Source organism: Hemiscyllium ocellatum, chromosome 3, assembly GCF_020745735.1.
Source record: "Hemiscyllium ocellatum isolate sHemOce1 chromosome 3, sHemOce1.pat.X.cur, whole genome shotgun sequence".
NCBI lineage: Eukaryota > Metazoa > Chordata > Chondrichthyes > Orectolobiformes > Hemiscylliidae > Hemiscyllium > Hemiscyllium ocellatum.
In genome coordinates this window covers 4380580-4393304 of record NC_083403.1, presented here as the reverse complement: position 1 = coordinate 4393304, position 12725 = coordinate 4380580, and the positions used below count along the sequence as shown (strand labels likewise).

The following is a 12725-nucleotide window of genomic DNA, read 5'->3' as shown; positions in this document are numbered from 1 at the left end:
AATGCAGCGTAGGTTCACCAGGTCAATTCCTGGACTGGCGGGATTACCTTACACTGAAAGACTGGAGCGACTGGGCTTGTGTGTACCCTCGAGTTTAGAAGACTGAGAGGGGATCTGATTGAGACATTTCAGATCATCAAAGGATTGGACACTCTGGCGGCAGGAAACATGTTTCCGCTGCTGGGTGAGTGCCGAAACAGAGGACACTGCTTAAAAATACGGGGTAGACCATTTAGGACAGAGATGAGGAGAAACTTCTTCACCCAGAGAGTGGTGGCTGTGTGGAATGCTCTGCCCCAGAGGGCAGTGGAGGCCCAGTCTCTGGATTCATTTAAGAAAGAGTTGCATAGAGCTCTCAAGGATACTGGAATCAAGGGTTACGGAGATAAGGCAGGAACAGGATACTGATTAAGGATGATCAGCCATGATCATATTGAATGGTGGTGCAGGCTCGAAAGGCAGAATGGCCAACTCCTGCACCTATTGTCCTCCTTTCCTGACTGCCACCCGCAGACAGCGTGCAGCCCCAATCCCTTTCTTTCCGTCTTTCTCGCTGATTTCGGCAGCGCTCCGCTCTCCTCCCCTCCCTGTCTGGTGCCTGCAGGCGACTGATGGCCGGCACAGCAGCAGCAGCAGCAGCAGCAGCAGCAAAAATAACCTGCCGCTCCATTGCGTGGCACAACACAAGTGCAGAGGGGTGACTTGAGCAGCCCCTGCTGGCGGAAAAAGACTACTGCACCTGGTATTCCCAGGCGGTCTCCCATCCAAGTACTAACCAGGCCTGAGTCTGCTTAGCTTCCGAGATCAGACGAGATCGGGCGTTTTCAGACTAGTATGGCCGTAGGCACCGGCCCCTTCCTTTTCTCCCTACTTCAAGGCGTGCTGGCCAGCCACATTTTCTTTGCTGCTCTTTCTCTTTATCCCCTTTGTTTTTTTTTTCTCTTTTCTCTTTGCTCTTCCTCCTCTGTGCGTGCTTCCCTCCCTCCGTCCCTCCAGCTGCCTTTCAGCCAGCCCTTGCCCACCAGGCTCCTGTAGTCTCCCACATCCCCACGCAGGCCAACTGCAAGCCCTCCCCCTGCTTCATCAGGCTGCAGCCTGCATTCTCTCATCCTTCCGCACTCCTCCACGCCTCCCTTTCCCAATGGCAGGCAGTGGCCAGGGGGGTACCGCAGGGATCACTACTGGCACCGCAGCTTTTTACCATATATCTTAACCATCTACAAGATGCTATTAGCCATAACATTAGCAAATTTGCTGATGATACTAAGCTGGCTGGCAGGGTGAAATGTCATCAGGATGTTAGCAGATTACAGGGTGACCTGGACAAGTTAGGTGAGTGGCCAGATGCAATTTAATGTGGATAAATCAATGGTTACCCACTTTGGTGCAAGGCAGATTACTACCTAAATGCAATCAATTTAGGTCAAGGGGCAGGACAGAGAGATCTGGGGGTTCCTGTACACCACTCAATGAAGGTAAGCATGCAGGTACAGCAGGTAGTGAAGAAGGCTAATAGCATGCTGGCCTTCATAACAAGAGGGATGGAGTATAGAAGCAAAGAGGTTCTTTTGCAGCTGTACAGGGCCCTGGTGAGACCACACCTGGAGTACTGTGTGCAGTTCTGCTCTCCAGATTTGATTCTGGCTATTGAGGGAATGCAGCGTAGGTTCACCAGGTCAATTCCTGGACTGGCGGGATTACCTTACACTGAAAGACTGGAGCGACTGGGCTTGTGTGTACCCTCGAGTTTAGAAGACTGAGAGGGGATCTGATTGAGACATTTCAGATCATCAAAGGATTGGACACTCTGGCGGCAGGAAACATGTTTCCGCTGCTGGGTGAGTGCCGAAACAGAGGACACTGCTTAAAAATACGGGGTAGACCATTTAGGACAGAGATGAGGAGAAACTTCTTCACCCAGAGAGTGGTGGCTGTGTGGAATGCTCTGCCCCAGAGGGCAGTGGAGGCCCAGTCTCTGGATTCATTTAAGAAAGAGTTGCATAGAGCTCTCAAGGATAGTGGAATCAAGGGTTACGGAGATAAGGCAGGAACAGGATACTGATTAAGGATGATCAGCCATGATCATATTGAATGGTGGTGCAGGCTCGAAAGGCAGAATGGCCAACTCCTGCACCTATTGTCCTCCTTTCCTGACTGCCACCCTCAGACAGCGTGCAGCCCCAATCCCTTTCTTTCCGTCTTTCTCGCTGATTTCGGCAGCGCTCCGCTCTCCTCCCCTCCCTGTCTGGTGCCTGCAGGCGACTGATGGCCGGCACAGCAGCAGCAGCAGCAGCAGCAAAAATAACCTGCCGCTCCATTGCGTGGCACAACACAAGTGCAGAGGAGTGACTTGAGCAGCCCCTGCTGGCGGAAAAAGCCTACTGCACCTGGTATTCCCAGGCGGTCTCCCATCCAAGTACTAACCAGGCCTGAGTCTGCTTAGCTTCCGAGATCAGACGAGATCGGGCGTTTTCAGACTAGTATGGCCGTAGGCACTGGCCCCTTCCTTTTCTCCCTACTTCAAGGCGTGCTGGCCAGCCACATTTTCTTTGCTGCTCTTTCTCTTTATCCCCTTTGTTTTTTTTTTCTCTTTTCTCTTTGCTCTTCCTCCTCTGTGCGTGCTTCCCTCCCTCCGTCCCTCCAGCTGCCTTTCAGCCAGCCCTTGCCCACCAGGCTCCTGTAGTCTCCCACATCCCCACGCAGGCCAACTGCAAGCCCTCCCCCTGCTTCATAAGGCTGCAGCCTGCATTCTCTCATCCTTCCGCACTCCTCCACGCCTCCCTTTCCCAATGGCAGGCAGTGGCCAGGGGGGTACCGCAGGGATCACTACTGGGACCGCAGCTTTTTACCATATATCTTAACCATCTACAAGATGCTATTAGCCATAACATTAGCAAATTTGCTGATGATACTAAGCTGGCTGGCAGGGTGAAATGTCATCAGGATGTTAGCAGATTACAGGGTGACCTGGACAAGTTAGGTGAGTGGCCAGATGCAATTTAATGTGGATAAATCAATGGTTACCCACTTTGGTGCAAGGCAGATTACTACCTAAATGGAATCAATTTAGGTCAAGGGGCAGGACAGAGAGATCTGGGGGTTCCTGTACACCACTCAATGAAGGTAAGCATGCAGGTACAGCAGGTAGTGAAGAAGGCTAATAGCATGCTGGCCTTCATAACAAGAGGGATGGAGTATAGAAGCAAAGAGGTTCTTTTGCAGCTGTACAGGGCCCTGGTGAGACCACACCTGGAGTACTGTGTGCAGTTCTGCTCTCCAGATTTGATTCTGGCTATTGAGGGAATGCAGCGTAGGTTCACCAGGTCAATTCCTGGACTGGCGGGATTACCTTACACTGAAAGACTGGAGCGACTGGGCTTGTGTGTACCCTCGAGTTTAGAAGACTGAGAGGGGATCTGATTGAGACATTTCAGATCATCAAAGGATTGGACACTCTGGCGGCAGGAAACATGTTTCCGCTGCTGGGTGAGTGCCGAAACAGAGGACACTGCTTAAAAATACGGGGTAGACCATTTAGGACAGAGATGAGGAGAAACTTCTTCACCCAGAGAGTGGTGGCTGTGTGGAATGCTCTGCCCCAGAGGGCAGTGGAGGCCCAGTCTCTGGATTCATTTAAGAAAGAGTTGCATAGAGCTCTCAAGGATAGTGGAATCAAGGGTTACGGAGATAAGGCAGGAACAGGATACTGATTAAGGATGATCAGCCATGATCATATTGAATGGTGGTGCAGGCTCGAAAGGCAGAATGGCCAACTCCTGCACCTATTGTCCTCCTTTCCTGACTGCCACCCGCAGACAGCGTGCAGCCCCAATCCCTTTCTTTCCGTCTTTCTCGCTGATTTCGGCAGCGCTCCGCTCTCCTCCCCTCCCTGTCTGGTGCCTGCAGGCGACTGATGGCCGGCACAGCAGCAGCAGCAGCAGCAGCAGCAGCAAAAATAACCTGCCGCTCCATTGCGTGGCACAACACAAGTGCAGAGGGGTGACTTGAGCAGTCCCTGCTGGCGGAAAAAGCCTACTGCACCTGGTATTCCCAGGCGGACTCCCATCCAAGTACTAACCAGGCCTGAGTCTGCTTAGCTTCCGAGATCAGACGAGATCGGGCGTTTTCAGACTAGTATGGCCGTAGGCACCGACCCCTTCCTTTTCTCCCTACTTCAAGGAGTGCTGGCCAGCCACATTTTCTTTGCTGCTCTTTCTCTTTATCCCCTTTGTTTTTTTTTTCTCTTTTCTCTTTGCTCTTCCTCCTCTGTGCGTGCTTCCCTCCCTCCGTCCCTCCAGCTGCCTTTCAGCCAGCCCTTGCCCACCAGGCTCCTGTAGTCTCCCACATCCCCACGCAGGCCAACTGCAAGCCCTCCCCCTGCTTCATAAGGCTGCAGCCTGCATTCTCTCATCCTTCCGCACTCCTCCACGCCTCCCTTTCCCAATGGCAGGCAGTGGCCAGGGGGGTACCGCAGGGATCACTACTGGCACCACAGCTTTTTACCATATATCTTAACCATCTACAAGATGCTATTAGCCATAACATTAGCAAATTTGCTGATGATACTAAGCTGGCTGGCAGGGTGAAATGTCATCAGGATGTTAGCAGATTACAGGGTGACCTGGACAAGTTAGGTGAGTGGCCAGATGCAATTTAATGTGGATAAATCAATGGTTACCCACTTTGGTGCAAGGCAGATTACTACCTAAATGGAATCAATTTAGGTCAAGGGGCAGGACAGAGAGATCTGGGGGTTCCTGTACACCACTCAATGAAGGTAAGCATGCAGGTACAGCAGGTAGTGAAGAAGGCTAATAGCATGCTGGCCTTCATAACAAGAGGGATGGAGTATAGAAGCAAAGAGGTTCTTTTGCAGCTGTACAGGGCCCTGGTGAGACCACACCTGGAGTACTGTGTGCAGTTCTGCTCTCCAGATTTGATTCTGGCTATTGAGGGAATGCAGCGTAGGTTCACCAGGTCAATTCCTGGACTGGCGGGATTACCTTACACTGAAAGACTGGAGCGACTGGGCTTGTGTGTACCCTCGAGTTTAGAAGACTGAGAGGGGATCTGATTGAGACATTTCAGATCATCAAAGGATTGGACACTCTGGCGGCAGGAAACATGTTTCCGCTGCTGGGTGAGTGCCGAAACAGAGGACACTGCTTAAAAATACGGGGTAGACCATTTAGGACAGAGATGAGGAGAAACTTCTTCACCCAGAGAGTGGTGGCTGTGTGGAATGCTCTGCCCCAGAGGGCAGTGGAGGCCCAGTCTCTGGATTCATTTAAGAAAGAGTTGCATAGAGCTCTCAAGGATAGTGGAATCAAGGGTTACGGAGATAAGGCAGGAACAGGATACTGATTAAGGATGATCAGCCATGATCATATTGAATGGTGGTGCAGGCTCGAAAGGCAGAATGGCCAACTCCTGCACCTATTGTCCTCCTTTCCTGACTGCCACCCGCAGACAGCGTGCAGCCCCAATCCCTTTCTTTCCGTCTTTCTCGCTGATTTCGGCAGCGCTCCGCTCTCCTCCCCTCCCTGTCTGGTGCCTGCAGGCGACTGATGGCCGGCACAGCAGCAGCAGCAGCAGCAGCAGCAGCAAAAATAACCTGCCGCTCCATTGCGTGGCACAACACAAGTGCAGAGGGGTGACTTGAGCAGTCCCTGCTGGCGGAAAAAGCCTACTGCACCTGGTATTCCCAGGCGGACTCCCATCCAAGTACTAACCAGGCCTGAGTCTGCTTAGCTTCCGAGATCAGACGAGATCGGGCGTTTTCAGACTAGTATGGCCGTAGGCACCGGCCCCTTCCTTTTCTCCCTACTTCAAGGCGTGCTGGCCAGCCACATTTTCTTTGCTGCTCTTTCTCTTTATCCCCTTTGTTTTTTTTTTCTCTTTTCTCTTTGCTCTTCCTCCTCTGTGCGTGCTTCCCTCCCTCCGTCCCTCCAGCTGCCTTTCAGCCAGCCCTTGCCCACCAGGCTCCTGTAGTCTCCCACATCCCCACGCAGGCCAACTGCAAGCCCTCCCCCTGCTTCATAAGGCTGCAGCCTGCATTCTCTCATCCTTCCGCACTCCTCCACGCCTCCCTTTCCCAATGGCAGGCAGTGGCCAGGGGGGTACCGCAGGGATCACTACTGGCACCGCAGCTTTTTACCATATATCTTAACCATCTACAAGATGCTATTAGCCATAACATTAGCAAATTTGCTGATGATACTAAGCTGGCTGGCAGGGTGAAATGTCATCAGGATGTTAGCAGATTACAGGGTGACCTGGACAAGTTAGGTGAGTGGCCAGATGCAATTTAATGTGGATAAATCAATGGTTACCCACTTTGGTGCAAGGCAGATTACTACCTAAATGGAATCAATTTAGGTCAAGGGGCAGGACAGAGAGATCTGGGGGTTCCTGTACACCACTCAATGAAGGTAAGCATGCAGGTACAGCAGGTAGTGAAGAAGGCTAATAGCATGCTGGCCTTCATAACAAGAGGGATGGAGTATAGAAGCAAAGAGGTTCTTTTGCAGCTGTACAGGGCCCTGGTGAGACCACACCTGGAGTACTGTGTGCAGTTCTGCTCTCCAGATTTGATTCTGGCTATTGAGGGAATGCAGCGTAGGTTCACCAGGTCAATTCCTGGACTGGCGGGATTACCTTACACTGAAAGACTGGAGCGACTGGGCTTGTGTGTACCCTCGAGTTTAGAAGACTGAGAGGGGATCTGATTGAGACATTTCAGATCATCAAAGGATTGGACACTCTGGCGGCAGGAAACATGTTTCCGCTGCTGGGTGAGTGCCGAAACAGAGGACACTGCTTAAAAATACGGGGTAGACCATTTAGGACAGAGATGAGGAGAAACTTCTTCACCCAGAGAGTGGTGGCTGTGTGGAATGCTCTGCCCCAGAGGGCAGTGGAGGCCCAGTCTCTGGATTCATTTAAGAAAGAGTTGCATAGAGCTCTCAAGGATAGTGGAATCAAGGGTTACGGAGATAAGGCAGGAACAGGATACTGATTAAGGATGATCAGCCATGATCATATTGAATGGTGGTGCAGGCTCGAAAGGCAGAATGGCCAACTCCTGCACCTATTGTCCTCCTTTCCTGACTGCCACCCTCAGACAGCGTGCAGCCCCAATCCCTTTCTTTCCGTCTTTCTCGCTGATTTCGGCAGCGCTCCGCTCTCCTCCCCTCCCTGTCTGGTGCCTGCAGGCGACTGATGGCCGGCACAGCAGCAGCAGCAGCAGCAGCAGCAGCAGCAGCAAAAATAACCTGCCGCTCCATTGCGTGGCACAACACAAGTGCAGAGGGGTGACTTGAGCAGCCCCTGCTGGCGGAAAAAGCCTACTGCACCTGGTATTCCCAGGCGGTCTCCCATCCAAGTACTAACCAGGCCTGAGTCTGCTTAGCTTCCGAGATCAGATGAGATCGGGGGTGTTCAGACAGGTAGTGAAGAAGGCTAATAGCATGCCGGCCTTCATAACAAGAGGGATGGAGTATAGAAGCAAAGAGGTTCTTTTGCAGCTGTTCAGGGCCCTGGTGAGACCACACCTGGAGTACTGTGTGCAGTTCTGCTCTCCAGATTTGATTCTGGCTATTGAGGGAATGCAGCGTAGGTTCACCAGGTCAATTCCTGGACTGGCGGGATTACCTTACACTGAAAGACTGGAGCGACTGGGCTTGTGTGTACCCTCGAGTTTAGAAGACTGAGAGGGGATCTGATTGAGACATTTCAGATCATCAAAGGATTGGACACTCTGGCGGCAGGAAACATGTTTCCGCTGCTGGGTGAGTGCCGAAACAGAGGACACTGCTTAAAAATACGGGGTAGACCATTTAGGACAGAGATGAGGAGAAACTTCTTCACCCAGAGAGTGGTGGCTGTGTGGAATGCTCTGCCCCAGAGGGCAGTGGAGGCCCAGTCTCTGGATTCATTTAAGAAAGAGTTGCATAGAGCTCTCAAGGATAGTGGAATCAAGGGTTACGGAGATAAGGCAGGAACAGGATACTGATTAAGGATGATCAGCCATGATCATATTGAATGGTGGTGCAGGCTCGAAAGGCAGAATGGCCAACTCCTGCACCTATTGTCCTCCTTTCCTGACTGCCACCCGCAGACAGCGTGCAGCCCCAATCCCTTTCTTTCCGTCTTTCTCGCTGATTTCGGCAGCGCTCCGCTCTCCTCCCCTCCCTGTCTGGTGCCTGCAGGCGACTGATGGCCGGCACAGCAGCAGCAGCAGCAGCAGCAGCAAAAATAACCTGCCGCTCCATTGCGTGGCACAACACAAGTGCAGAGGAGTGACTTGAGCAGCCCCTGCTGGCGGAAAAAGCCTACTGCACCTGGTATTCCCAGGCGGTCTCCCATCCAAGTACTAACCAGGCCTGAGTCTGCTTAGCTTCCGAGATCAAACGAGATCGGGCGTTTTCAGACTAGTATGGCCGTAGGCACCGGCCCCTTCCTTTTCTCCCTACTTCAAGGCGTGCTGGCCAGCCACATTTTCTTTGCTGCTCTTTCTCTTTATCCCCTTTGTTTTTTTTTTCTCTTTTCTCTTTGCTCTTCCTCCTCTGTGCGTGCTTCCCTCCCTCCGTCCCTCCAGCTGCCTTTCAGCCAGCCCTTGCCCACCAGGCTCCTGTAGTCTCCCACATCCCCACGCAGGCCAACTGCAAGCCCTCCCCCTGCTTCATAAGGCTGCAGCCTGCATTCTCTCATCCTTCCGCACTCCTCCACGCCTCCCTTTCCCAATGGCATGCAGTGGCCAGGGGGGTACCGCAGGGATCACTACTGGGACCGCAGCTTTTTACCATATATCTTAACCATCTACAAGATGCTATTAGCCATAACATTAGCAAATTTGCTGATGATACTAAGCTGGCTGGCAGGGTGAAATGTCATCAGGATGTTAGCAGATTACAGGGGGACCTGGACAAGTTAGGTGAGTGGCCAGATGCAATTTAATGTGGATAAATCAATGGTTACCCACTTTGGTGCAAGGCAGATTACTACCTAAATGGAATCAATTTAGGTCAAGGGGCAGGACAGAGAGATCTGGGGGTTCCTGTACACCACTCAATGAAGGTAAGCATGCAGGTACAGCAGGTAGTGAAGAAGGCTAATAGCATGCTGGCCTTCATAACAAGAGGGATGGAGTATAGAAGCAAAGAGGTTCTTTTGCAGCTGTACAGGGCCCTGGTGAGACCACACCTGGAGTACTGTGTGCAGTTCTGCTCTCCAGATTTGATTCTGGCTATTGAGGGAATGCAGCGTAGGTTCACCAGGTCAATTCCTGGACTGGCGGGATTACATTACACTGAAAGACTGGAGCGACTGGGCTTGTGTGTAACCTCGAGTTTAGAAGACTGAGAGGGGATCTGATTGAGACATTTCAGATCATCAAAGGATTGGACACTCTGGCGGCAGGAAAAATACGGGGTAGACCATTTAGGACAGAGATGAGGAGAAACTTCTTCACCCAGAGAGTGGTGGCTGTGTGGAATGCTCTGCCCCAGAGGGCAGTGGAGGCCCAGTCTCTGGATTCATTTAAGAAAGAGTTGCATAGAGCTCTCAAGGATAGTGGAATCAAGGGTTACGGAGATAAGGCAGGAACAGGATACTGATTAAGGATGATCAGCCATGATCATATTGAATGGTGGTGCAGGCTCGAAAGGCAGAATGGCCAACTCCTGCACCTATTGTCCTCCTTTCCTGACTGCCACCCGCAGACAGCGTGCAGCCCCAATCCCTTTCTTTCCGTCTTTCTCGCTGATTTCGGCAGCGCTCCGCTCTCCTCCCCTCCCTGTCTGGTGCCTGCAGGCGACTGATGGCCGGCACAGCAGCAGCAGCAGCAGCAGCAGCAGCAGCAGCAGCAGCAGCAGCAGCAGCAGCAGCAGCAAAAATAACCTGCCGCTCCATTGCGTGGCACAACACAAGTGCAGAGGGGTGACTTGAGCAGCCCCTGCTGGCGGAAAAAGCCTACTGCACCTGGTATTCCCAGGCGGTCTCCCACCCAAGTACTAACCAGGCCTGAGTCTGCTTAGCTTCCGAGATCAAACGAGATCGGGCGTTTTCAGACTAGTATGGCCGTAGGCACCGGCCCCTTCCTTTTCTCCCTACTTCAAGGCGTGCTGGCCAGCCACATTTTCTTTGCTGCTCTTTCTCTTTATCCCCTTTGTTTTTTTTTTCTCTTTTCTCTTTGCTCTTCCTCCTCTGTGCGTGCTTCCCTCCCTCCGTCCCTCCAGCTGCCTTTCAGCCAGCCCTTGCCCACCAGGCTCCTGTAGTCTCCCACATCCCCACGCAGGCCAACTGCAAGCCCTCCCCCTGCTTCATAAGGCTGCAGCCTGCATTCTCTCATCCTTCCGCACTCCTCCACGCCTCCCTTTCCCAATGGCAGGCAGTGGCCAGGGGGGTACCGCAGGGATCACTACTGGCACCGCAGCTTTTTACCATATATCTTAACCATCTACAAGATGCTATTAGCCATAACATTAGCAAATTTGCTGATGATACTAAGCTGGCTGCCAGGGTGAAATGTCATCAGGATGTTAGCAGATTACAGGGTGACCTGGACAAGTTAGGTGAGTGGCCAGATGCAATTTAATGTGGATAAATCAATGGTTACCCACTTTGGTGCAAGGCAGATTACTACCTAAATGGAATCAATTTAGGTCAAGGGGCAGGACAGAGAGATCTGGGGGTTCCTGTACACCACTCAATGAAGGTAAGCATGCAGGTACAGCAGGTAGTGAAGAAGGCTAATAGCATGCTGGCCTTCATAACAAGAGGGATGGAGTATAGAAGCAAAGAGGTTCTTTTGCAGCTGTACAGGGCCCTGGTGAGACCACACCTGGAGTACTGTGTGCAGTTCTGCTCTCCAGATTTGATTCTGGCTATTGAGGGAATGCAGCGTAGGTTCACCAGGTCAATTCCTGGACTGGCGGGATTACCTTACACTGAAAGACTGGAGCGACTGGGCTTGTGTGTACCCTCGAGTTTAGAAGACTGAGAGGGGATCTGATTGAGACATTTCAGATCATCAAAGGATTGGACACTCTGGCGGCAGGAAACATGTTTCCGCTGCTGGGTGAGTGCCGAAACAGAGGACACTGCTTAAAAATACGGGGTAGACCATTTAGGACAGAGATGAGGAGAAACTTCTTCACCCAGAGAGTGGTGGCTGTGTGGAATGCTCTGCCCCAGAGGGCAGTGGAGGCCCAGTCTCTGGATTCATTTAAGAAAGAGTTGCATAGAGCTCTCAAGGATAGTGGAATCAAGGGTTACGGAGATAAGGCAGGAACAGGATACTGATTAAGGATGATCAGCCATGATCATATTGAATGGTGGTGCAGGCTCGAAAGGCAGAATGGCCAACTCCTGCACCTATTGTCCTCCTTTCCTGACTGCCACCCGCAGACAGCGTGCAGCCCCAATCCCTTTCTTTCCATCTTTCTCGCTGATTTCGGCAGCGCTCCGCTCTCCTCCCCTCCCTGTCTGGTGCCTGCAGGCGACTGATGGCCGGCAGCAGCAGCAGCAGCAGCAGCAGCAGCAGCAAAAATAACCTGCCGCTCCATTGCGTGGCACAACACAAGTGCAGAGGAGTGACTTGAGCAGCCCCTGCTGGCGGAAAAAGCCTACTGCACCTGGTATTCCCAGGCGGTCTCCCATCCAAGTACTAAACAGGCCTGAGTCTGCTTAGCTTCCGAGATCAGACGAGATCGGGCGTTTTCAGACTAGTATGGCCGTAGGCACTGGCCCCTTCCTTTTCTCCCTACTTCAAGGCGTGCTGGCCAGCCACATTTTCTTTGCTGCTCTTTCTCTTTATCCCCTTTGTTTTTTTTTTCTCTTTTCTCTTTGCTCTTCCTCCTCTGTGCGTGCTTCCCTCCCTCCGTCCCTCCAGCTGCCTTTCAGCCAGCCCTTGCCCACCAGGCTCCTGTAGTCTCCCACATCCCCACGCAGGCCAACTGCAAGCCCTCCCCCTGCTTCATAAGGCTGCAGCCTGCATTCTCTCATCCTTCCGCACTCCTCCACGCCTCCCTTTCCCAATGGCAGGCAGTGGCCAGGGGGGTACCGCAGGGATCACTACTGGCACCGCAGCTTTTTACCATATATCTTAACCATCTACAAGATGCTATTAGCCATAACATTAGCAAATTTGCTGATGATACTAAGCTGGCTGCCAGGGTGAAATGTCATCAGGATGTTAGCAGATTACAGGGTGACCTGGACAAGTTAGGTGAGTGGCCAGATGCAATTTAATGTGGATAAATCAATGGTTACCCACTTTGGTGCAAGGCAGATTACTACCTAAATGGAATCAATTTAGGTCAAGGGGCAGGACAGAGAGATCTGGGGGTTCCTGTACACCACTCAATGAAGGTAAGCATGCAGGTACAGCAGGTAGTGAAGAAGGCTAATAGCATGCTGGCCTTCATAACAAGAGGGATGGAGTATAGAAGCAAAGAGGTTCTTTTGCAGCTGTACAGGGCCCTGGTGAGACCACACCTGGAGTACTGTGTGCAGTTCTGCTCTCCAGATTTGATTCTGGCTATTGAGGGAATGCAGCGTAGGTTCACCAGGTCAATTCCTGGACTGGCGGGATTACCTTACACTGAAAGACTGGAGCGACTGGGCTTGTGTGTACCCTCGAGTTTAGAAGACTGAGAGGGGATCTGATTGAGACATTTCAGATCATCAAAGGATTGGACACTCTGGCGGCAGGAAACATGTTT

At 52.0% G+C, this 12725-nt stretch overlaps 8 non-coding genes across 8 annotated transcripts; all 8 read right to left on the bottom strand.

The window, feature by feature from the left end:
- Positions 1-727: 727 nt before the first annotated feature.
- LOC132808335 (5S ribosomal RNA) lies at positions 728-846 on the bottom strand. Its single transcript, XR_009642063.1, has one exon. It is a non-coding gene; the product is annotated as a 5S ribosomal RNA (ribosomal RNA).
- Positions 847-2375: 1529 nt separating this feature from the next.
- On the bottom strand, positions 2376-2494 carry LOC132808960 (5S ribosomal RNA). Its single transcript, XR_009642177.1, has one exon. It is a non-coding gene; the product is annotated as a 5S ribosomal RNA (ribosomal RNA).
- Positions 2495-4029: 1535 nt separating this feature from the next.
- Positions 4030-4148, bottom strand: LOC132808347 (5S ribosomal RNA). The gene has a single exon (XR_009642069.1). It is a non-coding gene; the product is annotated as a 5S ribosomal RNA (ribosomal RNA).
- Positions 4149-5683: 1535 nt separating this feature from the next.
- LOC132808339 (5S ribosomal RNA) lies at positions 5684-5802 on the bottom strand. Its single transcript, XR_009642066.1, has one exon. It is a non-coding gene; the product is annotated as a 5S ribosomal RNA (ribosomal RNA).
- Positions 5803-7343: 1541 nt separating this feature from the next.
- LOC132808883 (5S ribosomal RNA) lies at positions 7344-7462 on the bottom strand. Its single transcript, XR_009642170.1, has one exon. It is a non-coding gene; the product is annotated as a 5S ribosomal RNA (ribosomal RNA).
- An 868-nt stretch (positions 7463-8330) lies between these two features.
- LOC132809905 (5S ribosomal RNA) lies at positions 8331-8449 on the bottom strand. Its single transcript, XR_009642627.1, has one exon. It is a non-coding gene; the product is annotated as a 5S ribosomal RNA (ribosomal RNA).
- Positions 8450-9969: 1520 nt separating this feature from the next.
- Positions 9970-10088, bottom strand: LOC132808278 (5S ribosomal RNA). Its single transcript, XR_009642055.1, has one exon. It is a non-coding gene; the product is annotated as a 5S ribosomal RNA (ribosomal RNA).
- A 1536-nt stretch (positions 10089-11624) lies between these two features.
- On the bottom strand, positions 11625-11743 carry LOC132808356 (5S ribosomal RNA). Its single transcript, XR_009642070.1, has one exon. It is a non-coding gene; the product is annotated as a 5S ribosomal RNA (ribosomal RNA).
- Positions 11744-12725: the final 982 nt, after the last annotated feature.